The sequence below is a fragment of the Prunus avium genome, chromosome 6, assembly GCF_965620075.1.
Source record: "Prunus avium chromosome 6, drPruAviu1.hap1.1, whole genome shotgun sequence".
Lineage (NCBI taxonomy): Eukaryota > Viridiplantae > Streptophyta > Magnoliopsida > Rosales > Rosaceae > Prunus > Prunus avium.
This window is the reverse complement of record NC_142289.1, coordinates 8,233,215-8,260,599: the sequence shown is the minus strand read 5'-3', so window position 1 is coordinate 8,260,599 and position 27,385 is coordinate 8,233,215. Positions and strand designations below refer to the sequence as shown.

General features: G+C 40.0%; 1 pseudogene across 1 annotated transcript; it reads left to right on the top strand.

The window, feature by feature from the left end:
- Positions 1–209: 209 nt before the first annotated feature.
- Positions 210–27,385, top strand: LOC110750722 (MLO-like protein 3; annotated as a pseudogene). Its single transcript, XR_015836470.1, has 16 exons — positions 210–765; positions 938–995; positions 1,091–1,138; positions 4,790–4,992; positions 5,089–5,205; positions 5,306–5,375; positions 5,457–5,545; positions 5,650–5,724; positions 5,831–5,922; positions 6,025–6,074; positions 6,151–6,191; positions 6,268–6,444; positions 6,544–6,579; positions 6,694–6,765; positions 26,893–26,952; positions 27,089–27,385. The product of XR_015836470.1 is annotated as an MLO-like protein 3 (transcript).

The window sequence follows — 27,385 nt, the reverse complement described above, 5'->3', positions numbered from 1 at the left end:
TGTTTACATTTAATGTGGAAGTTGATGTGGACTTATTACGTTAATTATTTCACATTTAATGTGTTAACTATCGCATAAACTAATTTAATAGCCTCCATTGAAATAGAAGAAAATTCAAAGTACTAAAAGAAGTTTCTTGTTCAAAATATTATGGATAGAGTTGCTTCAAAGTTTGAAAACTTGACCTCAAATATATTTGTTCCCATTTTGAGCACATCGAGTTAGAACAATCTCCCTTCTACATCTTCATTGGTAGCTATCTTTCTTGTGTTTATCAAGAAAACCCATGGATGCCTAAGCCTTTTCCTTTTCTTTTTTTTAATAACATTTTTCGTGACAAGATTTATTCTTACTTATAAAGTATGGATTAAATGACAGATACGAGCTGGTTAGAAAAGCATTAGAAAAATTCATTTTGATGCTATCTTCTTACATTTTCCTTCATTGTATATAGTGCCCCTGCATATATAACATGTAACACTGTGTAGTTAGTCCTGCTGTGAATGGTAGAAGAAAGGATTTGCAGTTATCAAAACTTCAATTCCTTGTCACATTCATCTCCCAACCATAATTTAGCGAAAAATATTAGTACAGAAAAAAACAATCACATACAAAAACACAGAAAAAGAACAAAATATTGTCATGGCAGTAGCCACTGAAGCCACCTCTATAGAGTACACGCCGACATGGGCACTTGCCACCATTTACTTCTTCTTCATTTTCACCGCCGTCTTCCTCCGGCACTCCATCCATCTCCTTGCCAACGTAAGTAAGCTAGCTCTTCTGATTTTTCAATGATTTTTCAAATTCACGATCTAGCAACATTAACATTTTGTCACGTTAATATATTTTTCACAGTCTGTTAAGAGTATATTCATTTCTTTTATATGTACATATATGATTAATTTCATGCTAGAACACCATAACTTTGGTGCAGTGGCTCAGGAGGCATCGAAAAGCTGCCTTGACTGATGCAGTTGAGAAGCTCAAATCAGGCACAATATTAATTAAACTAAACTGATCTTTCATTTCTTATGTGATATTTGGCATTGGGTTATCTGAAATTTTTTGTTTTGTGAATTTGTTGCAGAGTTGATGCTTCTGGGATTTGCATCACTTTTATTGGCGGTAACCCAAGATTCTTGTTGACACCATAACTGACCAAGCAACTAGAAGACTAGAAGGAACTCTAAGCAAAGCAAGAGGAGTCCCACATCGGAAAACAACAAGAAGTGAAGGCTCCCTCTCACCTATAAAAGCATACCACTCTCCACTTAAGAGAGGATCCGAAAACTGAGCTGGGTTCCCTCTTCAGGACTCTCCTATTAGTCTGGCCTCCGAGTCCTGGGTCTCCAGACCCGGGGACTTGACACCTGGGCTCCAGACTCCTAACTTTGTACCTTAGGCCCTAGGCCTTCTTCCAGTTATCTTTGGGTCTAATCCCCTTGTACAAATGTAAACAATATCATAATGAGAACATCTTCTCTGTGGACGTAGCCCATTCATTAAAGGTGAACCACATATATCTTGTCTTTTGTATACTCATAAATTGGCCAAGTCCTCACATACATGCTGAAGGTCCAAACCTTCACCCATCATTCATCACACCTCATCACTAAGTTGGACTCAATCTTGGCCAAACCATTTTGAGCATCAACAGTTTGGCGCCGTCTGTGGGAATTGACACAAAAGGCTTCTGTCGTTCTTCCCTTCTCCAGTGCTCTTCGGCACCCATACAATCAACATCACCTAGGCTGCCGTTAGGCAAGGCCTTACTGGAGCCACCTTGAATGCCAGGGCAACAAATTGCAGAAGACAATATTTTAAGAAAAAGCCAATCAGTGTGGCTATACTTTGCATGGCTTGCAGGGCCAACCCAACATCTCAGTTCAAAGTACCGACCGACACTTCTTTGAAGAGTAAAAATATGGGGACTTGAGCTTATCCCACATGCCCAGCTACTTCCTCTTGCGACATGCAAGCTTGGCACCTTCGGCACCCCATGCCCTCTGGCATTATTGCGACATGCAAGTCTTATGCCTTCGGCATCCTCATGCCCAGCCACTTCCTCTTGCGACATGCAAGCTTGGCACCTTCGGCACCCCATGCCCTCTGGCATTATTGCGACATGCAAGTCTTATGCCTTCGGCATCCTCATGCCCAGCTACTTCCTCTTGCGACATGCAAGCTTGGCACCTTCGGCACCCCATGCCCTCTGGCATTATTGCGACATGCAAGTCTTATGCCTTCGGCATCCTCATGCCCAGCCACTTCCTCTTGCGACATGCAAGCTTGGCACCTTCGGCACCCCATGCCCTCTGGCATTATTGCGACATGCAAGTCTTATGCCTTCGGCATCCTCATGCCCAGCTACTTCCTCTTGCGACATGCAAGCTTGGCACCTTCGGCACCCCATGCCCTCTGGCATTATTGCGACATGCAAGTCTTATGCCTTCGGCATCCTCATGCCCAGCCACTTCCTCTTGCGACATGCAAGCTTGGCACCTTCGGCACCCCATGCCCTCTGGCATTATTGCGACATGCAAGTCTTATGCCTTCGGCATCCTCATGCCCAGCTACTTCCTCTTGCGACATGCAAGCTTAGCACCTTCGGCACCCCATGCCCTCCGGCATTATTGCGACAAGCAAGTCTTATGCCTTCGGCACCCTCGTGCCTAGCCACTTCCTCTTGCGACATGCAAGCTTGGCACCTTCGGCACCCCATGCCCTCCGGCATTTTATATTGCGACAAGCAAGTCTCATGCCTTCGGCACCCTCGTGCCTAGCCACTTCCTCTTGCGACATGCAAGCTTGGCACCTTCGGCACCCCATGCCCTTCGGCATTTTATATTGCGACATGCAAGTCTTGTGCCTTCGGCATCCTCGTGCCTAGCTCTTCCCCTTGCCACATGCAAGCTTGTTTCGCCTTCGGTACCCCCGTGCCTAGGCCCACCTTTGGCACCTCCATGCTTTGCAACATCCAAGCTTTGGCATCCCTTTGCCTAAGCTCACCTTCGGCACCCCTTTGCCTAAGCCCACCTTTGGCACCCCTGTGCCTAAGCTCACCCTCGGCGCCCCCATGCCTAAGCTCACCTTCGGCACCCCTTTGCCTAAGCCCACCTTTGGCACCCCTGTGCCTAAGCTCACCCTCGGCGCCCCCATGCCTAAGCTCACCTTCGGCACCCCCGTGCCTAGGCACATTACCTTGCAACATGCAAAGCTTTGTATCGCCTTCGCCATCCCAACTCCAAAATTATGTCAGTATCCAAGGGACCTAGCCCCCTTCCGAAGGCTCAGCTCCAAAACAAACTCCTAAGGCCAAGCTGAGTACTTAGGCCTAGCCCTTGCCTAGCCCTATCTTGAGCAAAACAGGCTCAATAAAAGCCATAGATGGCCCTTACTGATCGGCACCTTGGTCCCCCGCCTAGCCCAACACTCAGGCCTAGCCAAATCTGCAGCTTAGCTCCTTGCGAAGCCTAGCCTCCTTCCAAATTCCAAAACTCCCAGCCTCTGGACACTCATGCCAGCCCAAACTATAACTAGACTCCTTGCCAAAACCCTTGCGGCCCAGCCCTTGCTAAATGCCCAGGCTAAACCCACATGACCCGGCTCTTCCTAAAATGCCCGGCTCTCCTGTTGAAACATTAAGAGGCCAGCTCTTGATGTTGGCCCCAATTCCATGCCGAAGCCTCAAAAGCCAAGCCCGTGTGGGACTCTATTTTTCTCTCCACGCTCCCTACCGTTCGGCAAGGAAGCTAAACCCTCAAGCTTTGCTCCCTTACCGAAGCAAATGGCTGACCCAGCCACCAACAAAAAAAAAAAAAAAAAAAAAAAAAAAAAAAAAAAAAAAAAAAAATTGCACCTGCCGAACGGTAGGCAGCATGCAGAAGGAAATTGGGGGGAGGTGCCTACTTGGCTGACTTAGCCACAAAAAAAAAAAAAAAAAAAAAAAAAAAAAAATTTTGCACCTGCCGAACGGTAGGCAGCATGCAGAAGGAAATTGGGGGGAGGTGCCTACTTGGCTGACTTAGCCAAAAAAAAAAAAAAAAAAAAAAAGAGAAATTTTTTTTTATTTTTTGAGACTTGCAAACCACTTCAGTTTTTGTTGCAACTTCTCTCCCTCCAAAGTCCTTCTTACCCGGGGACTTGGGGGACTGGGGATAGTGCACTATACAACTTGGAAGACAAACTACGGTGTTGCTCGGCCAGTGCACTTAAAATTACAAATCCCCAAGCAAGAAGTATCTTCTTACTCGCGAACTTGGGGGACTACTGTTGACACCATAACTGACCAAGCAACTAGAAGACTAGAAGGAACTCTAAGCAAAGCAAGAGGAGTCCCACATCGGAAAACAACAAGAAGTGAAGGCTCCCTCTCACCTATAAAAGCATACCACTCTCCACTTAAGAGAGGATCCGAAAACTGAGCTGGGTTCCCTCTTCAGGACTCTCCTATTAGTCTGGCCTCCGAGTCCTGGGTCTCCAGACCCGGGGACTTGACACCTGGGCTCCAGACTCCTAACTTTGTACCTTAGGCCCTAGGCCTTCTTCCAGTTATCTTTGGGTCTAATCCCCTTGTACAAATGTAAACAATATCATAATGAGAACATCTTCTCTGTGGACGTAGCCCATTCATTAAAGGTGAACCACATATATCTTGTCTTTTGTATACTCATAAATTGGCCAAGTCCTCACATACATGCTGAAGGTCCAAACCTTCACCCATCATTCATCACACCTCATCACTAAGTTGGACTCAATCTTGGCCAAACCATTTTGAGCATCAACAATTCTATTTCCAAATTCTGCATACCAGCCAAGCTAATAGACACCATGCTTCCATGTCGCAAAAGGGTTGCACCCGAATCAACCCAAAAAGAAGAAGATGATGAGCACTTTGTGGCAAGAAACTTCTCGACAGGAGCAGGTGGTTTGTATGGTGAAATTCATAGGTTAATTGCGGAGGAAGCTGTTTCTGATTCTTGCAGTGACGTAAGTGCATAGTTTGATATATAAAAGGGGGGCAGAGGGAATAATTAAAAGGGAAAATTTGGATGCTTAATTATTAATTCAGATGAAATTTCGCAGGGAAAAGTACCTTTCATGAAAAAACATTCTCTGCGTCAGCTTCACATACTGATTTTCGTGCTGGCGGTTATGCACATTGTGTATAGTGTTCTCACCATGGCTTTGGGATGGGCCAAGGTGTGCCTTAGCTTTAGCCATTACAAAGCTGTTCTAAAATTTAAGTGCAATTGATTAAACAAATGAACTTTGGTGTTTTCATTTTTGAATCTATATGCAGATGAGGCGCTTTCAAGCTTGGGAGAAAGATGCTCAAGCTCAAACAATGGGCCGGCACCAAGTCGCCAACGGTATGTGCCAATGCATGAGCTGTATATTTTCATGTAGCTACACATTTTCTCTGCTAATTGCTGACACTAGTTAGCTTGCAGATCCAAATCTATTCAGATTTACAAGGCAAACAACAGGTGGAAGACAGGACACGAATTCCTGTACAGAGAAATCAGTTCATCTATGGATTGTGACTCCCTTCGATGATCTTGAAGAAGGAGTTTTACTTTGTTTTAATCTTAAATAACGACAGCTTCTAATAATTTAGTTTTGGATGATTGTCAAATGGAGCAGAAATGTTTTTTCAGGCAGTTCTACAACTCAATAGAAAAAGCTCACTATCTCACCTTGAGACATGGCTTCATATCGGTAATGAACTCAAGTCCAACCAGACAGATTGTTAACTGTTTGATGGGAAAAGTCTTTTTAAACTAAATCCAGTTAAGCCTAATAGTGATGCTGAATCATTCTGCAGACTCACCTGTCAAGCAGGCACAACAACTTCAATTTCCAACAGTACATACAGCTATCCTTGGAGGAAGATTTCAGGATTATGGTTGGCATCAGGTTGCTGATTCTTATGATGCATTGTTTCTAATGTTGCAGCATGTTTGATCATCACGGTTATTATTAGTCACAAACTTAATGTGGTCTGTTTTGTCTCCACAGCCCTTTAATGTGGTTTCTAGCAGCTGCTTTTATGCTGTTGGATGTATATGGTAAGAATTCTTATTTCAGTTTGTATTGGGATTGAGATATGTTATTCACTGCATTGTTTGAACTCTTAATTACCAGGCTGGTATGTGTATCTCTGGATATCCTATGTTCCAATCTTGGTAAGTAAATTGCTTTATGCACAAAAAATTAATGTGTTTGAAGTTTCAAATACAATCATTAATTTTTTTTTGGTAGGTCGTTCTGGTTTTAGGAACCAAACTTGGACACATTGTTGCAACAATGGCTCTTCAAATTAAAGAACAGAACAGTGCAGTTTCCGAAACACGTCTTGTTCAACACGATGTCGATGACCTCTTCTGGTTTAGGAAACCAAAATTTGTCTTGGTGCTGCTACATTATACTCTCTTCGTGGTACGCCCTCCCTCATATCTCATATGGAGGAAAATTTAACTATAATTGATAACTTAACCCACCCTGCTTACCTAATGTTATTTTCTTTGGACACTTCAGAATGCTTTTGAGTTTGCCTTCTTCATTTGGGTTACAGTAAGTGTACTTTTCCCATACATCCTCCATTTTCTGCAGCAGTTCTACATCAGAAATTTTGCATACCTTATGACAGAATATCCTTCTTCTGGTTTTAATTCTCCTGACTCTTAGATCCAGTTCGGGTTGACATCTTGCTACCACGAGCACACCGCGATCATTGTTACTAGGGTTTTCTTAGCGTAAGTCCACCTGAAATTCTGCATTCAGATGATCACTTCAAAAAATATTTATCATACTAAAAAAAACATTATTGTTATGAATTAATTTTATTAGCAAGCCTTGTTGGCATTAGTGTTTGTAAATTCTTTTTGTGAAGAAAAACTGAATGAAATTCAATTATCTTGTGAGTTTTGATTTACAATGAGTAACCAATATATACAAGAGAAGAGGCACAACTAACCATGCCATTTCCTCAATTAGCTCCTTGACTTAAGGAAGAGTAAATTACAAGTAACTACAACAACAAGAAATACAACTACATGACAGCCTAGGATAAACAACTAATCTGTGGGAGAGGTGAAATAACCAACCGATAAAGGAAGTGAATTGTCCAGCTTATAGGCAGCTTAGAGTTGACTTTCAATACTCCCCCTCAAGCTGGATCAAGGGGATTGATTGATCCAAGCTTGGAGAGTAGCTGTTGGAATTGAGCTGCAGGCAGTGCTTTGGTAAATATATCTGCTAGCTGGTCATGACTTCGAGTGTACTGTGTTTGAATCACCTTGGATTGAACATGAGCACGGATGTAATGACAGTCAACTTCTATATGCTTGGTCCTCTCATGGAAGACTGGATTAGAAGCGATGTGAAGTGCGGCTTGATTATCACAAAAAAGAAGCATGGCTTGGTTATGGCAGACCCCTAAGTCAGAAAGTAAACCTTTTAACCATATAAGTTCACAAGCAGTGGAAGCCATTGCTCTATATTCTGCCTCTGCACTTGAACGAGCAATGACTGGTTGCTTCTTGCTCTTCCAAGTGACCAAGTTTCCTCCTACAAAAGTACAATATCCAGTGGTTGATTTTCGATCCAAGAAGTTCCTAGCCCAATCGGCGTCAGTGTATCCAAGGATCTGAGCATTATCATTCTTTCTCATGAGTATACCACAACCAACCGATCCTTTTAGATACCGCAAAATTCTTTTAACCACATTTAAGTGTAGCATGGTGGGAGAATGCATGAATTGGCTCACAATGCTAACTGCATATGTGATGTTGGGTCTGGTGATGGTTAAGTAGATAAGTTTACCAACCAACCTCTGATAATAGCGGATGTCACGGAGTGGTTCACCTTCCATGTCAAGCTTGAGTTTACTGTCTAATGGAGTGTGGGCAGGTTTAGACTCAAGCATACCAGATTCTTGGAGAAGGTCAAGCACATATTTGCGTTGATTCAAGAATAACCCTTTACGTGAAGCAGCCATTTCAATGCCAAGGAAGTACTTCAAGACTCCTAGATCTTTGATTGCAAGCTTCTGTTGCAAATGCCATTTAAGCTTGTTGATTTCATCAACATTGTCGCCCGTAACAATAAGATCGTCAACATAAATGAGAACCACCAATATTCCAGCAGATCTTCTTCGAACAAATAAGGAAGAATCCGCATTGCTACTCTGTAAGCCAACCGCCTTTAGAACTGAACTCAACTTGCCATACCATGCACGTGAGGATTGTTTTAATCCATAAATGGATTTGTGTAGCTTACAAACTAGATTGGGATTATTTCTTTGAGGATGACCAAGGGGAAGCTTCATAAAGACTTCTTCTTCAAGATCTCCTTGCAAGAATGCATTTTTCACGTCCATTTGGTATAGAGGCCACTCTTTGTTGACTACAATGGATAACAGCACACGAACTGTGTTCATTTTTGCAACTAGAGCGAATGTCTCTTTATAGTCCACACCATATGTTTGAGTGAAACCCCGGGCTACCAATCTTGCCTTGTGTCTTTCAATAGATCCATCGACTGCCCACAACCTTCTTTTCTTTGGGAAGCTCAACAATACTTCATGTATTGTTATAGTCAAGAGCTTGAAGCTCTTCTTTCATAGCCTTTCTCCATACCTCTTGGAGGTTTGCCTCCTGGAAGCTTTGTGGATCATGAGCACTAGAAATAGCACTAAGAAAGGCAGCATGTCGTGGTGAGAGTTTGTGGTAAGATACAAAGTTGGTGATGGGATGCTTGGCATTATATGTGACATAGTCTTGCAGCCTTATAGGAGGATGTCGATCACGTGCTGGATTGCGTCTCATAGGTGTGTTGGAGGCTTCAATATTTATTTGATCTTCATGAAGATTAAGAGGATTGTCCAAGCCTTCACCAGATTCATTTTGAAGTTCAACTTCAGACTCATGTGATGGAGTTTGAACAATAGGAGGCCGATGATGAGTAAAGTCAGCATCAGTACTTGTGGAAGAAGTAGGCAGTGTAATCATATTAAAAAATGTATCCTCCCCCTGACCGACAACTTCATGAGTCTTGGAGTAATATGGAGTATTCTCATCAAATCTCACATCCCGTGACACGAAGCTTTTCTTAGAGATAGGATCATAACACTTGTACCCTTTTTGTGTGGAAGAGTATCCCACAAACATGCATTTAACAGCTCTTGGATCAAGCTTATCCCTATGAGAAGCTTGAATATGAACATAACAAGTGCAGCCAAAGACCTTTAAATGAGATGGGTCAATCTTCCTTCCCTTCACAGCTTCAAGAGGTGATCTGAAATTTAACACTCTACTAGGCAAACGATTAATGAGATAAGTTGCAGTGAGAATTCCTTGAGACCAAAATCTTTTTCGTACATTCATTTGGAACATTAGAGCTCTAGTTTTCTCAAGCAAGTCACGATTTTTCCTTTCGGCCACTCCATTTTGTTGGGGTGTACCCATGCAACTTGTTTGGTGAATGATTCCGTGTGTGCTCAAGTATTGTGTCATGAGATGAGACATATATTCGGTGCCATTATCTGATCGTAGTGTTTGAATTTGTGTTGAAAATTGATTTTTAACAAGGTTGTGGAAGTCCTTGAAGACATTCATTAAATCACTTTTGAATTTTAAGAGATATAACCAATTGGTTCTTGAGAAGTCATCAACAAAAGTCACAAAATATTTATAACCATCAAAGGATTCAATGGTTGGACCCCAAATGTCAGAGTGTACAATCTCAAAAGGTTTGTTAGCTCGAGACTTAGAGGAATTGAAAGGCAACCTAGTAGATTTAGACAATTGACAAGAGTCACATATGGTCTGCTGTTGTACTAGATTGGGAAACAAAATAGATAGAACATGTTCTGATGGGCGATCTAAATGTTGATGCCACAAACTCTGATCTAAAATGGAGTTGGAACTAACTTGAAGTCCCTTGCTAGTTTGAAAATCTTTGAACAGGTAGTAAAGGCCATCTAGATAGAACCCTTCACCAATCCTCTTCTTGGTGGCTATATCCTGAAAAATGACGTTGTGAGAAGAGAATATAGCAAGGCAATTTAGGGAGTTTGTGATTTTTCCAATCGAAAGCAATTGAAAAGGAAAGGAGGGAATGTAAAGGGCCATTGACTTAATATTATCAGAGAGTAGATTGATCTTTCCTTTTCCTATGACAGTAACACCCTTACCATTTGCAATTGACACTAGAGAGGGCTTACTCAATTTTTCAAAGTCATATAAGTGAGTAAGTTTATTTGTCATGTGATCAGTGGCACTGATCGATGCATATTTATATATCATTTTGTACCCTTCTAACTTATGATTTGATTATGTTTTTGAGTTAAACTTGTGCTTTTAATAAATTTTGTGTTTGTTTCAGTGTAATAAGCTTGAGACTCATTAAATGCATTTTGGAGACAAGTTAGCTCAAAACGGTGTTTGCAGATCAGTCAACTTCACGAATTGGACTGTACTTGCTCAAGAAGAACCAGATGATGAGTCATAAATCATTGGAAAGATACAGAAGTCTAGTTTCTGGAGAATTTTACGGTTCATAATTCCGAGTCTCCTAGAGGAAGTTATGCAAGTTTTGGCAGCTTAAGGTCGAATTCGGCAGCATCTGCGTTACTGGGCCAAAAATGACATTTGAAGGTCTTTCCGATTTTTTTTTTAGTTGGGCTGCATATTCTTGGAAAGATAATTCAAAGGGTTTGAAGATCCAGATTTTTCCAGATTTTGTAGGAGGGAAGATCAAGCCCACAAGCTGACTGTAATGCATTGTCAATTCCAGTCTATTTTCGGCAGTCAACTTGCAAGGCCCAAAACGTACACTTGTACTACTCAGATGGGAATACATTCTTGATAAAAGTTGTTCCAATGGGTGTTTATTATGACATATCCAAATTTGAGCCCCATTGGATACATATTGAAACCTCAGGCCTTCCTACACCAAGCCTGGTTCAGAAGAATCATATCTTTTCAGCAACCAAAAGAAAACCACATGGGTTGGCAGCAAAAGGCAGCCACAATTGAACACCTTTGAAAACCCATGTGAAGAAAGCTTCAAGAGCAGCAAAAGAAGTATGGGATGGAATTGATTCCAACCACACTAACATAGACAAGATGAAGTGAGACTTATGGGTTGTATTAAAAGAGGAATGGTGGTGTTGGAATTCATCATGATGTTCCTCCCTCTTAGCCCTATAAATAGAGAAGTCTTCAAGCTTCAAAACACACCCCCAAGGGGGGGAGCTCTCAAACACTTCTCTAGAGCTCCCCTCCCTTCTCTCCCTCAAATTCTCTTAGTTTCTCTTTCTAGTTTTCAATTGTTGTAATGAAATCTTTGTGCTGAAATTCGCCTTAAGTTTTTCTTAGTTCCACTTTACTTTTCATTGTTATGTAAATTCTTTTCTTTAGTTTCAAGTTTGATTAGTTTCCAAGTTTCAATTATGGTTTTTGTTCTTATTCATTACGCTTATAAGTTAATATGCTAGTTTGAATGATTGATCACCATTTAGGCTTGCATGTTAGCTATCTTGGTTTGAATTAAGAGTAGACACCATGCTTTAATTCGAATTGAACTATGAATAGGAAGAGTATGTATGGACATTCGACAACAGGGATTAGATACATACTTGGTTGTTTAAAATGTTCTTCTATGCTTAATGGATTCCTAATGCTTAGTTTAGGTTAGACAACAGATGATCAAATTAGGGAATTAGGAATACAAGGTTAGGACCAAACACCATGGCTTAATCATACTTTAGCTAGAATCAATCCGTTAATCTAATTGAACTTGGGAACTTATCTGCTTAAGTTATTTTCTTTTCTTTCTTTCTTGTTTTATTTATTTTCTTTCTTGTTTTTCTGTTTTGTGTAGGAAAACTGAATTGGATTATTCAAGCACCAATCCCTGTGGAATCGACCTCGCACTTACATATGCTATACTACCAAACGGCTCGTGTACTTGCGAGTATCACAAGTTGAGGATGCAGCTGAATCCATTTTGGTGCAGCTGAATCGACGCAACAGGCACCTGAATCTATGACCCAAAAATCATGCACTTTACTAATATTTAGAGCTGTAGCGAGAGCACTTAGAGTACCTGAGGTTTCTCGTGCCGAAAGATTTTGAGTCTCAGCAAGGAATTCAGCAAATTTGCTAAGCAAGGCTGTTGAGTTCTCTTTCCCCACATTACTTACTCCTTCACTGTCATTACTCACTTTTGTTTTTGGACCATAAGCAGCAAATTCATTGATAATATCAGATGGATTGGACGTGAAGTTTCGAAGTCCATTGCTGGAAGATGTCGCCTGATTAGCCTTAGGAGCTGCAGTCTGCAGTTTCTTTTGAGTCACCTTATTGTCTTTAGTGAACTTGAGAGGCTTCAATTCAGGGTGCAGGATCCAACATCTCTCGATTACATGACCAATATTGTTGCAATAACTGCACTTCAAATCTGGCCTCTTGCCTTTGTAGACTTTTCCTTCAGTGTTCTTGTGATTAGACAAATATGCTCTAGTTTTCGATATACTTGTCTCGGCTTCAATGTTCATAACTTTTCTTCGCACCTCTTCACGTTGAATTGTAGCAGACACACTTGCAAGAGATGGCAGCTCTGAGTTCATAAGGATATGACTGCGAAGATCTTCATATGTTGAGTCTAGGCTTGACAACAACTGAAAAATTTTGTCTTCTTCAGCTCTTTTCAGAAGCACAGCAGCATTAGTGGTATGAGGACGGTACAACTCAAGCTCATTCCACTTCTTTTTTAAGCCACCGAGAAGTTGAACAAAAGGTTTACCTTCTTGTTGAAGGTTCGTGATTTCCTGTTTGAGCTGGAAACACGAGCTGCGTTGTTTTAGTTACCATACATCTCCTTGACAGCCTCCCATAGTTTACGAGATGACTCGGAATAGCTGAATATTTCAGCAATTTTTCGCTCCATGGAGTTGAGAAGCCATGACATGACCAATTGGTCTTTACACAGCCAAGATTCATAGTTGGGAGAAGAGATGTCTGGGGATTCAATGCTTCCATTGATGAACCCGAGCTTTGACCTTCCACCAAGAGCAAGAGTAACTGCTCTTGACCAAGGGAGATAGTTGAACTCATTCAATAATATTGAGCTCAACCATTGATTTGGGTTGATCTCAATCTTAGGGAGATTTGAGGAAGAAATGAAGAGGAGCTTTCTGCCTCTGATGCAAAAGGATTGCATATGCGGTGATGCCATGAACTCACTCCCTTCTAATCCCACTAATTCATATCCTAGGGCAACAAGCTTGCATGTCCCATACCATGCGCTTTACCACTGTGGCTCCGAATACCCTAAAATATGAACTAGCGCCCATCCATCCCTTATCCCATTTTTTCTTTTGTTTACGAATTTCTCAACTTTCACTTATCATTAGAGGCACTGCTCCCATCACCTTAATATATTCAAGATCTGCTCCCGTCACCTGAATATATTCCACATTTTATTCAGATATATCTAAAGCCTTCTCCCACCCCTTAGATATACCTCAAACGACACACACACACCCCAAACACCACTGTCTTTATGATGCATATGTAATGCAGCGCAAACATAATTTATTTCTGCAGAATAATAATATAGATAATAACAATAATATTCCATGCTTAATCACATGCATAATAACATTCACTCAACGTCAAATAATATCCACGGAGAAACATCAACAATAATATTCACATAACATCAAATAGTATTCACCGAGCAACACAACAACAATATTTATAGTACTATATATATAATCACCAAGATTAAAAGTGACATAGCCCAATCATCGGGAAATCAGGAAACCCTACCTCAAGTCCAGCTAGCTTAACCTTGTGCAGTTTCGTCCTCGAAAGTACGCAGAGTAGAACACCTAGTTAAGATAATTTACTGATTAAAATTTATTGGAAATAAGGAAACAAATTTTGAGTGTCCTAGTAGCTCACGCAGACCTAAAACCCCACAAAACACTTGACAAGTTGTTTGACCTGATTGTTACTCCCTTAACCTCACATCCAAGCAAGCATAAAACCAAGCGTTAAGGAAAAACTAATCTATTCCCCTCCTATAATAGTTCTACTCTTTGGGATGTTTAAAATCAGGTGATTCGGCTCTAGACTCAAAAAGAAAATTTAAAACATCAATTTAAGACTAAAATTTCAGTTTTGCTAAACATTTGGGTTGGAACACGTTAACTTTGAAAATTCACTAAATATTGAGTTTAAATCAAAATAATGTAAAACTTTCCAGATCACAACTAGACATAGAAACGTTAAAGATGTCAAGATTTGATAAAAATTAGGGTTAAGGAAGCATGTCAAAATAGAAACCAAAACAGACTAGGCTGCATAACGTTCTTTTTTTTAGGTTTGTACACTTTATTTTGGAAAATCACCAAAATTACAATTTACAACCAAACTGGATAAAACTTTCCAGATCTGAAGAAAATACGAGAAAGTAAAACATACTAAAATTTCATGAAAATCCAAGTTTAGGAAGTCTTCAAACACTTACTTCAAAACAGGGTATGCAGCAGAATCAAAACAATTCCAGCAGGATAGTCTCTACTTTGAAATTTCACAAAAAAATCAATTTAAATTCAAATGGCACAAAACCAACTTTGAAATAACCCTTGAGATATTCATTTTGATGTAACAAAACTCCAAAATGAAATTGGAACAAAAATCACATCGAAATAATCTAGAACTTCACAAAAACACACTTCGAAAGATATATATATACTTGAGGCATTCTAACCAACACTTGGTTTAAAACTAGTAATCAAAGAGACAATAAAAAGATGAGCTTCAAGCCTTCAAAGAATCATTTACTTGAGAGGATAGTGGCTAATTTGAGCAATTGAATGATAAGCCATTTGAGAGAAAGTACATATCTATAACAAGAAATTCAACATAATCAATTGAACAAGTTTTGTTCATACCAATTTTAAGAGAGTTATAATGGTTACTTTGGATGATCTTTGTATATGTTATAAAGAGGACAATTTGGAGTAACTATCATGAAGAAACCATAGTGTTTTGAGCTTTTGAAATGAGTGTTTTGGACTGAAAACGAGGGAAGGACCTAAGGTTGAAGACTATAAACAAGTTCCACTCTAAACATTCCCAAGGTGGCTATAGAAGTCCGATCAATCTGAAATTTTGATATGTTATAATATATAGCATTTCAAACAATTTTGATGAAGGAACCAAAGTCATTTGAGTACAGGAAATCACAGAAACAAACTGAAACCGAGCATACTGCTGTGAAATCAGGAAATGGTAAACTCATTGTGATCATACCAACGTTTCAGAGCCTATACTAGTCGGATTGAGCTGAAATTTGAGTATGTTCTAGGAATCACGTAAATGAACAACGTTTATGAAGAAAGTTTTCTCATTTGAGCTTCCAAAATTTGAGTTCTCGGCTGCTCCAAGGAAGTGACGAATTTTAGATTTTGAAGAGGAACAAAAGAAAAATGAGGATGAAGATAAGTGAATGAGGAAGAAAGGATGATACAATGAATGATGAGGATAAGAGTGAATTTATGATTAAAAAGCCTTAGGCTAGGTGAGTCATCAAGTTAGAGAGTGTTGATACAATGGATGGGGAGGAAGAGAATAATTTCAAGATTTAAGAATCTTAATTAGGCTAGGTGACTCACCATTTTAGACTAGGTGACTCAACTCTTCATAAATGGTGGATAGGAAAACTTGAGGCAAGGGGGGAAGAATGAAGGAGGGAAGAAATGCTTGGCTTACACGTTGACTCCTTCTCTTTTTTTCTTTGCCTACAAGGGTATTTTGGTAATCTATCACGCATAGGGGTGTTTTGGTTATTTTTGTCCAACTTCAAATTAAACACACTTAATTTAATAATCTCAATCCAAAATCACTTGATAAAATACCCATAATCAATCTCCACAATTATATTATTTTTCACTAAAATATGAAAATCCACCTTGAATTTTTCGGGGCATTACAGCTGTCATGTAGTTGTATTTCTTGTTGTTGTAGTTACTTGTAATTTACTCTTCCTTAAGTCAAGGAGCTAATTGAGGAAATGGCATGGTTAGTTGTGCCTCTTCTCTTGTATATGTTGGTTACTCATTGTAAATCAAAACTCACAAGATAATTGAATTTCATTCAGTTTTTCTTCATGGTATCAGAGCCAGGGGCGGGCCCATTCTGCCACGTGATTGGGTGGGTCCCGACATGGCCCCGTGCGATGGGTGTTCAGTTCATTTTTACACATGATTTTTCATGTTATTCACCCACTATTTTGAGTTAGTTCTTGACATTTTATAGCTTTTTACTTCCTTTTTGTGTTTTCTTAGATTTTACCTTGGTTGGAATGAAAATGAGCTAAAAGTGCATTATTGGTTGTAAATTCTGTTTTTGTTCATTTTCGTAGGTCAACTTCTTGGCCTGGGATCAACATGCTCTGGTGCTCGGATGAGGTCATGATCTTCATGAGACTTGTTCCAATGGATGTTAACTACAACATATCCAAATTTGAGCTCCATTGGACAAGTATTGCCTATCCATCCAATCCAACATGTTACCACAGCTCTGGAAATCCGGAATTGTCCAGCTTTTACCTCCTTTGTGTTATCTTGATTTTCTTGTTACCATAACTCTTGGTAACAAGAAGTTACCTTAGCTTTGAGATATTTTCTGAAGCAATTGGCATCTTATTGAGGACAAAACTTCATCATGGCAAGGGGACAATGGGCTAAGGCTTTATCAAAGGTGGTAGTTTAATATTAAAAGGTAAAAGCTGGAAAGGAGGAGAGAGGGAAGAGAAGTCAAAGGTGCAATCTGATTTGGGGGAAGCTTGAAACGGGAGAGAGGAGGATTCTATCATTCCAGACAACTAGAGAGCAGATTTTGGAGATTTGGAGCTAGGAGAAAGCCAAGGTGCAGCCAAGAAAAGTGGAGAAGAAGACTTCCACCATTGATGATCTTGAAGCTTTCATCATTTTCTGAAAATCTGTAAACTCTTTCTAATTTCATTTTGAGTTTGTATTTGAAATAAGTATGAGCAACTAAACTCCATAGCTAGGGCTTAGGTTGAAGCCCTAAACATGATTACCTTAATGTTTTGATACTTGAGTGTATGAATTTCTAGATATTGTTGATGAATTCCAATTCACCAAATTAATCTATCCTTGATGTGTGTTTTTCCTTAGTTGGCCATCTTTGAAAGCATGCTTCTTGAGATTGTTGGGATTATGTGTATCTTCATGTTATCCTAAGCAATAAATGGATGAAGTAAGAATCATCCATGTGAATTGGTTTCTTGAATACCTAATGTAAACACCATGCTATTAGGATTCTTGTGATGTTCATATTCTCTTTGAACTTAATGGGTTCTCCTTGTAATTGAATCGAAGTACGAACCATACCTAGGTTCGGTTATGGGGAGGGCACAAGTATTGTAGCACGAACCATGCACTTTACATACATTAGAGAGAATCAATGCGTCTTGAGCCACGAACCATGGTCTTGATTGCGAACATCTTCATCAACACGTTTAGAGTTCATCACTTGAGTATTTATGAACATAGGTAGAATTGTTTAGGGTGGATTCCGAAACCCTAGTGTTTGTTACATTTTAATTTCACAATTCGATAATTCATCTCTGCCTTTCTCATTTAAATTCAAAGTCCATTTACTTTCATGCAATAGAAATAGATCACTTGAAACAAATCAAAACCCCCCCCAATGTGTGTGTGAGTTGTGAGTTCGACACGTGGTGTGTCTTTGATACTGAATTTTATTTGTTTCCGTAATTGTTTTGGACTTTTGGTCCGCGTTGTGTTCTTGCATTTTCTGTTCTGAATCCAACCGTATAAAGAACGTGAATTTTCGACGTACGGTTGGAAAGTTATAGGCAAAACACTGGACAGAGGTCGAAACTGAAAAACAGAGAAACGAATCTGCCCAAAAACGACCGGTCGTTACTGTTCACGACCGGTCGCTCATCACACGTTTATTGAAATTTCGACTCTGCCGAAAAACGACCGGTCGTCACTGTTCACGCGACCGGTCGTCACTGTTCACTGTTCACGCACTGTTCATGTCACTGTTCACGGCACTGTTCACAGGTGATAAACAGGTGATAAAATGGCGATAGAAAATGCTGTTTGTGTTTTTCTTTAGTTTTCTTGTGTTGTTTCATTTCTTTTGCACTTCTTTACTTATTTTTAGTTTCCATTTTGCATTTGCGTATTTGTGGTGTGTCAATTAAGTGTTCTTTATGTACTCAAATTAGAACTTATAGGGAGCCGACAAGTTCTTCGTGGGATCGACCCCGTACTTGTATAATCTATACTTCAATAGACTCGTGCACTTGCGGGTATTTTTAATTGGTTGTTTGCACATTAATTTGTGACCTCTTAGGAATGCAACAATTTTTGGCGCCGTTGCCGGGGAAAACGGCACGGTTGCTTATATGTTTTGTTTGAGTATGTTTAGGGCACTTAGTTTTATTTTTGTTTATTTATTGTTGTTTCATTTTATCTTGATTTGTTTTTGTTTTTTTTTCTTATAGGAACATCCGACGAGTCACCTCCACCATCACCAATGGCAGCCGCAACTGAAATTGTGGAACTTACTATGCAAGATTACTCCAATAAATTTGTGATGGAGGAAGCAAATGCTTTTGGCTCATTTCAGAATGAGTTGACTATGAATGAATATTTCCAACAAACATACAATCCGGAGTGGAGAAATCATTCAAACTCCTGGTGGACCGACAATCCAAATTTTCAACAAGGGTCATATCAACCATATCAAGGCCAACATAATACTTTTCCACCTTATGGTCAACCCCAATATTATAATCCACCACCACTTAGTCAATCTCACCAACCACCTCAAGGACCAACTTTGGAAGAAATTGTTGCTTCAATGGTTAGAAACACAGATAATTTCATCATGCAGAGGAATGACACCCACATGCAGAGGAATGATACCCACATGCAGAAAATGAATAAGGCCATTGCCAATCTAGAAAATCAAGTGGGGCAAATTGCTATAGCTTTGAGTCAAAGGGAAGTTGGGATGATGCCTAACCAAACAGTGATACCAACCGGGCATGAGCATGTTCAAGCAGTTACTTTGAGAACTGGTAAGGTAATTGGTGAAATTGATGGTTCTAAAAATTTGATTCACAATGTTGATGACATGCAGGTTGAACAAGTGACTGAGCCTAAAGAAAAGGATGAAAGCAACAAAGAGAAAGATAAACAAGCAGCTTCTTCATCCGAATGGATCCCAAAGCATGAACTTGCAAGAAGGGCAAGAAAGGAGAAGGTAAGTCGAGAACCTACTGATGAAGAAATCTTACGTGCTCCTTTTCCTCACAGGCTTATGAGTTCCAAAAAAATTCAACATGCCAAGGACATATTGGAAACTTGTAGGAAGGTGCAAGTCAACATTCCTCTCTTGGAGGATCTTTGTACCAACAAGAGGAACTTCAAAGATGACGAAACTGTTGCATTAACGGAAGAGGTTTCTGCTGTTTTGCAAAGGAAGCTTCCTCCCAATTTACAAGATCCAGGAAGTTTCACAATTCCTTGTATAATTGATGATAAATTGTTTGAGAAACCTTTAATTGATTTAGGTGCTTCAATTAATCTAATGTCTTATTCTATTTTTGAAGTACTAGAGGAAGACAAGCTGAGCATCCATGTTCCAAGTACCAATCATATGTTCAATGTCATTCCTTCTACTCAAATGAGAAGGCCACCCGATCCTAAATATGTGCCTCCTCCATCTAATCCACGTATTGAAAAGCGCTTAAAATTGCTTTTGAAATCTACTCATGCGCATAAAAAGAAAAGAATACGAAATGGGTTGATTAGATGGCAAAGAGATTTGAAGAAACTTCATGTTCGGCACAAGGAGGCGATTGAGCCAAAACCCCCTAAGTGACCATGGTATGTTGGAAGTCCGGCAAAAGACTTTAAACTTAGCGCTTCTTGGGAGGCAACCCAAGGTGAATAGAAGAAGTTTGTTGTCGTCCTAATCGCTTCAAAGTGGAGTTTCTCTAGACTCAAACTTTCTTTTATTTAATTTTATTTATTTTATTTTTGTGTTAGGGTTACAATTTTCCAACCAAGGTAATTTCGAATTTCTTGTTTTTTCTCTTTGTTTTTCTTACTCTTTCTTTCTTTTATTTGTTTGTGTTTCTATTTTGTTAGTAAGTTTGGGAAGTAGATTGCTTCATGATTGCACACTCTGAACTTTGGCTCAAATGCTTATTCCATTTCATAACATGTGATTACATTTATAAACTTGAAAATGCATACATAAAATTCCTAATCACACGTTCATTGTTGCATTCTGCGCCACCTGAGGCTTCTGCTAATTGCCTCTGTCTGTTCTTGCTTGTAGAATCTGCAGCAGCTCTACATGATCTTCGTTCCTTTTCTGCAGCATCTCTACATGCTGGTTGGCGCTGTAGAGCCGCTTCTGCAGGTCCGCCACCAGAGCTTTCAGGGCTGCCACCTCCTCAGCCAGTGCTCTGCACTCTTGTGTTCTCGCCGTTAGGCGCATACCCAAATTAGTGGCCGAGACCGCGTTGAGCACGGTCAAGTTGTGGGACTCGTCCACTGCCATCCTGTCTGACCGCTGTGCCACATGCAGATGATCTGCAGCTGTAAGTCTGCTGACAGACATGCCTTCCGGCAATACTGCCCTGCATGGCACCACCTCAGAGAAATTTGAGGCCGAACCATGATGGTATGAGGAGTTTGGGAAGATAGGGGTTGGAGGAGCCCTTATATGGGAATTTGGTGGTGCTAGTGACAGCTCAAGGTTGAGATCATCAAGGTGAGTGCATGAGGATGCCATTGTTTTGTTTTTGGATGTTTTTTATGGTTTTCCTTGAGTTTGCAGAAAGAAATGCAGGGTACTCTTCCGCTTGCAGAGGCATGGTTTAAATAGACGTCTGCTGATGAGAGATTTGTGGTCCAGCTGTTTGCCATTTTCTCTCGATACCTACGCTTCACGAGGATTTTGCGGTCGCATGCATTTAGAAGGGAGCATTTCTACTTTCACTTTAATTTTCTTTTACCTCCGTGTTTTCTGGTGTTTTATGTTTTTTTTTGGTGCTTTGTGTTTTGTTTTGTTTTATTTTAATTTTGGGAAGTGTGTTTTCCCTTTCGGCTGTCGTCTTTGTTTTGTTTGGGAAGTGTGCTTCTTTTTCTTTTGCAACTTCATTTCTTTTATTTCTGAAAAAAAAAAAAAAAAAAAACATTTACACGGAAAGGGCAACACAAACAGGTACACCAATAATACATTAGAAATTATTCTTTCACAGTGCTCGGTGTCTCGGCCATTGGACCTTTGAGCTTAGCCCTATGGCTATCCTCTTCCGGGGCTTCACGCACAGCCTCTTGGGGCTCATCACTCGAGCTCCCAAAGATCGCACTCTTAGCTTGAGCGTACCTACTCTCGCGATCTGTTTTCTTGCGTTTTCCCGGTCGGTCTATGTCCTCCAGCTGCTTTCTCATGTCATGGGCGTAAACACTTACCATCTTTGAGAGATTTTTGTTCTCTTCCCGCAACGCCTCCAGCTGGTGTCGATTCACCTCTAGTATCCTTGCCCTTTCTGTTTTTAAACTTTTAATAATACTCTGGCACTCTTCCACCATACTTCGCTCCGCCGCCAACTGACCTCTTAGCACCTCCACCTCATGGGACTTCGCAAGTAGGCGATGACCCACACTTGCGACTGTTGCGGTGCTTTGCACGCTTAGTGCCAGAGCATCGCTCACGACCCTGTTGTCATCCCTTGCTCCCAGCACCCGTATATCCTTGGGAGTCACTAGATTTCTAGCAACTCCAAGGGCAACATCGTTGTCCAACAGTATCGAGTCGTTCACTGTCACGTGCCCCCGTGCGGAGGCAAAGTAGGGCATCCACACTGGTGCCACTGCTTGGCCCCGAGTCTGAGTCGGTGGAGCTAGGTTGAGATCCAACGAGAATGGGTAGGAAGACGCCATTTCAACTCTTACTTTCTTTTGTCTTTCTTTTCTCTTTTGTGTGTTTATGAGTTTGTGTGTTCTTCCCCAACTCTTTCTCTTCTTCTTTTATAGAGTTAGTTTTTACGTAACCCTAGCCACTGCGCTTCTGCGTTTTGCGCGGCCCTTACGGCCTATCCCCTTAGGTCACCTCACCTGGTCCCCAACCCCTTTAATTACAGTTCCGCCTTTCAGCGCTTTTGAGAAACGAAAGTCGTCACACCTTCCTATGAAGCCAATAATTCTGGCTTGGGACCGTGAGAGAGACCTCTGCTTGTCGACACGTCTCTCACTTTGTATCCCGTGACTCACAGGTGCCGAGACTTTAGGGCCCACTTTTTCTATTTTACTGAGTCCTCGCTCTTTGTGCTTCTGACTTGGTTTCTTTGTTTTATTTACTTTCTTCGCTTTTGGGCTTTCGTTTGGGTTGGGCTTTCATTTGGTTTGTGCGTTTCTTTGGGTTGGATTTCTGCATGTGTAAGACTGTTGTTAGGGCTTACTGTTTTATTTGTTTCTGTTTGGATTCGTTTTTGTTTTTGTTTTTGCGACCGTGTTGTAGTTGTTTTTCGTGTTTGTTCTTGTATTTACTTGCTTTATTCCCTTTAATTCTTGTTATAACGTTGTTGATGCCTGAATTCTTTAACATTGAGGACAATGTTTGTTTCTAAGTTTGGGAAGGGATAGCAAGTCTTTTTCGTTTCACTTAAATTCTTACTTTCTTTTATTTTGTTTTCTTTTCTGTTTTGAGTTTTTTTTTTTTTTTTTTTTTGTTCTTAAGTCACTTTCCGGACATATATGATGAGATTGTGATGAATGTTTAAATGACTTGATTGAAAATGCTTTAAAAATAAAATAAAAAATTGTTATTCACTAAATGGCATCGCTCTAGCATGATATGTTTGAAACCCTCCACGCACTTGCCATTTGTTTCATAATTCTCTAGTTGAGGGACTTGCATGATCCAAAGAATTGTATCAAGCATGAATTAGACTTGTATAACCATATAATGTGAGCTTTGAGCCTTGTGCTTCAATTCATGAGTGTTGTACACATATTCTTATTTTCTTGTCATCCGAGTTGTTGTTTGATCTCATTATTCATTGACTTGGTTGAACACTTAAAAGACATCCATTCTTGTGCAATTTGATTACATGACATTTGAGAAATGATATTAAGGCCCTCTTTGGACCGTTTGTGCCTTTCAAGCTAACCCTATGCATGCTTAAGCATGATTTTCCATTGTTAACCACCTTGAGCCTATATGTATGCATTTTCTTTCAAGTAACCAGTTATTACTTCTAGCCTTAGCCTGAAAAACAAGAATTTACCTTTCTAAGGAACTCGTGAGCTTTAATTTAGATGTGTTTTTCATGCTAAGTTTGGGAAGGGTTATTACTTTCAAATTAATCTTAAAAAAATAAAATAAATAAATAAATAAATAAAAAAGAGTACTTCACTAAAAGGGTGAAAGAAAAGAGAAAAGTCGTGGTTAAGTGGCAATGGTTTCAAATTCAATTCCATGTTTCTTGGTTGTTCAAATGGAAGGAAGGAGTGTGAATCGTAATTAGTGGAGGTATAAGGCTTTGTGGTCTATTTGATCACCCAAAAAAAAATGAAATGAGTGAAAATCTCAAGCGTGATGTTTCAAAGTCTTTTAGTCAACGATTATATGCTCTTACATTGTGAGTTCCTTGGACTTTGTTGTATCCATTCCCTTCATTTCTCACTTACCTTACACCCTTAGCCCCATTACAACCTATAATAAAGACCTAAATTGATCCTAAATGTCATGTGGTTGATTTGCACACATTTTTCGGCTTTTAAGTGTTTGGCATCCTTCTTGAGATCATAGTTATGCATGTTCTTCATCCTTCTATTTTGAGTTAAGTCCCGTGTGGTTTAACTCTATTCTCATACTTACTATTGAGTGTTGCATTGTACCCCTCTTCCGAGTGATTCATTTGTGAGAGGACAACTTTGGTGAGATTTGAAGTTACATTTGTGCTTGGAATGATTTTTGAAGTTGTGTAAAAACTGAAATTGGAGAATGAGTTCCATTTGGCCATCACACTACTACACTTGAGCATGTTGTGTTATGAATTTTGCCGCCTTGTGAATAATGTGTAAACTGAGTTTTTCTTGTGAAAACTTTTGAGTCGTTTGCATGAGTCGCTCTCTCTTTGGAAAGTGTTCGGAAAGTTTGTTTCGAGTCTTGTTTTAGTTTCTGTTTTGCTCGAGGACTAGCAAAAGATAAGTTTGGGAAGTTTGTTCAGTTCATTTTTACACATGATTTTTCATGTTATTCACCCACTATTTTGAGTTAGTTCTTGACATTTTATAGCTTTTTACTTCCTTTTTGTGTTTTCTTAGATTTTACCTTGGTTGGAATGAAAATGAGCTAAAAGTGCATTATTGGTTGTAAATTCTGTTTTTGTTCATTTTCGTAGGTCAACTTCTTGGCCTGGGATCAACATGCTCTGGTGCTCGGATGAGGTCATGATCTTCATGAGACTTGTTCCAATGGATGTTAACTACAACATATCCAAATTTGAGCTCCATTGGACAAGTATTGCCTATCCATCCAATCCAACATGTTACCACAGCTCTGGAAATCCGGAATTGTCCAGCTTTTACCTCCTTTGTGTTATCTTGATTTTCTTGTTACCATAACTCTTGGTAACAAGAAGTTACCTTAGCTTTGAGATATTTTCTGAAGCAATTGGCATCTTATTGAGGACAAAACTTCATCATGGCAAGGGGACAATGGGCTAAGGCTTTATCAAAGGTGGTAGTTTAATATTAAAAGGTAAAAGCTGGAAAGGAGGAGAGAGGGAAGAGAAGTCAAAGGTGCAATCTGATTTGGGGGAAGCTTGAAACGGGAGAGAGGAGGATTCTATCATTCCAGACAACTAGAGAGCAGATTTTGGAGATTTGGAGCTAGGAGAAAGCCAAGGTGCAGCCAAGAAAAGTGGAGAAGAAGACTTCCACCATTGATGATCTTGAAGCTTTCATCATTTTCTGAAAATCTGTAAACTCTTTCTAATTTCATTTTGAGTTTGTATTTGAAATAAGTATGAGCAACTAAACTCCATAGCTAGGGCTTAGGTTGAAGCCCTAAACATGATTACCTTAATGTTTTGATACTTGAGTGTATGAATTTCTAGATATTGTTGATGAATTCCAATTCACCAAATTAATCTATCCTTGATGTGTGTTTTTCCTTAGTTGGCCATCTTTGAAAGCATGCTTCTTGAGATTGTTGGGATTATGTGTATCTTCATGTTATCCTAAGCAATAAATGGATGAAGTAAGAATCATCCATGTGAATTGGTTTCTTGAATACCTAATGTAAACACCATGCTATTAGGATTCTTGTGATGTTCATATTCTCTTTGAACTTAATGGGTTCTCCTTGTAATTGAATCGAAGTACGAACCATACCTAGGTTCGGTTATGGGGAGGGCACAAGTATTGTAGCACGAACCATGCACTTTACATACATTAGAGAGAATCAATGCGTCTTGAGCCACGAACCATGGTCTTGATTGCGAACATCTTCATCAACACGTTTAGAGTTCATCACTTGAGTATTTATGAACATAGGTAGAATTGTTTAGGGTGGATTCCGAAACCCTAGTGTTTGTTACATTTTAATTTCACAATTCGATAATTCATCTCTGCCTTTCTCATTTAAATTCAAAGTCCATTTACTTTCATGCAATAGAAATAGATCACTTGAAACAAATCAAAACCCCCCCCAATGTGTGTGTGAGTTGTGAGTTCGACACGTGGTGTGTCTTTGATACTGAATTTTATTTGTTTCCGTAATTGTTTTGGACTTTTGGTCCGCGTTGTGTTCTTGCATTTTCTGTTCTGAATCCAACCGTATAAAGAACGTGAATTTTCGACGTACGGTTGGAAAGTTATAGGCAAAACACTGGACAGAGGTCGAAACTGAAAAACAGAGAAACGAATCTGCCCAAAAACGACCGGTCGTTACTGTTCACGACCGGTCGCTCATCACACGTTTATTGAAATTTCGACTCTGCCGAAAAACGACCGGTCGTCACTGTTCACGCGACCGGTCGTCACTGTTCACTGTTCACGCACTGTTCATGTCACTGTTCACGGCACTGTTCACAGGTGATAAACAGGTGATAAAATGGCGATAGAAAATGCTGTTTGTGTTTTTCTTTAGTTTTCTTGTGTTGTTTCATTTCTTTTGCACTTCTTTACTTATTTTTAGTTTCCATTTTGCATTTGCGTATTTGTGGTGTGTCAATTAAGTGTTCTTTATGTACTCAAATTAGAACTTATAGGGAGCCGACAAGTTCTTCGTGGGATCGACCCCGTACTTGTATAATCTATACTTCAATAGACTCGTGCACTTGCGGGTATTTTTAATTGGTTGTTTGCACATTAATTTGTGACCTCTTAGGAATGCAACAATGGGTGAGTCCTGACATGGCTCCACGTAGGCCCAAAGGTGCCACGTGATTGGGTGGGTCCCGACATGGCCCCGCGTGATGGGTGAGTCCCGACATGGCTCCACATGGTTGCCAATGTGTGGATCTCCACGTGTGACCCACAACATGGGGTCTCATGTGCGGGGGAGTGTTGAAACCAATTGTGTCCCACATCGGAAAGAGGGAAGGAGAAAGAGTACTTTAAATAGAATTACCCCACTCTAACTATCACCGAGGCCTTTTGTGATAAAACCCCACACCTGAGGATTGTGCAGGTGGTAAAGTGGGGACAGTATCGGTGTTGTTGGAGTGGGCCCTCGGCCCGTCGACCTGAAAATTTCCACATTTTGATTTCTCAAGGTGACAGCCCAAGTCCTCTGCAGCTACATCACTCTTCCTCTCTATGCACTTGTGGCACAGGTGAAGCATATCTGAATTGTTTGATCATAGCAACATCTACAAGAAAAACTTTAGAAATGAGTTTTAAGGATCAAACTATTAATTAATTAGTTGATATATATCTGAATTAGTACTGTTGTTAACTATATACAAACAGATGGGCTCACAATTCAAGAGCAATATACTAGAAGATCGAACGGCAGACATTTTAAGGAAATGGAGAGCTGAGGTGAGGCATACAAGGAAGATGGAACAACAACTTTCACAATCTGAAGTCACATCTTTCTTCACAGAGTGGAGCTCCATGAGAAAGAGTCTAACTAGTACAGAAGTCCCTTCTAATACAAGGCAGGCTTCTAAACCAGCTCAAGGTATCCATTTGTTGTCTAGCAGATGGGAGATCAAACATGAAATAGTAGAACAAGAGGGAATGGAAATTATGGGAATTGAGTAA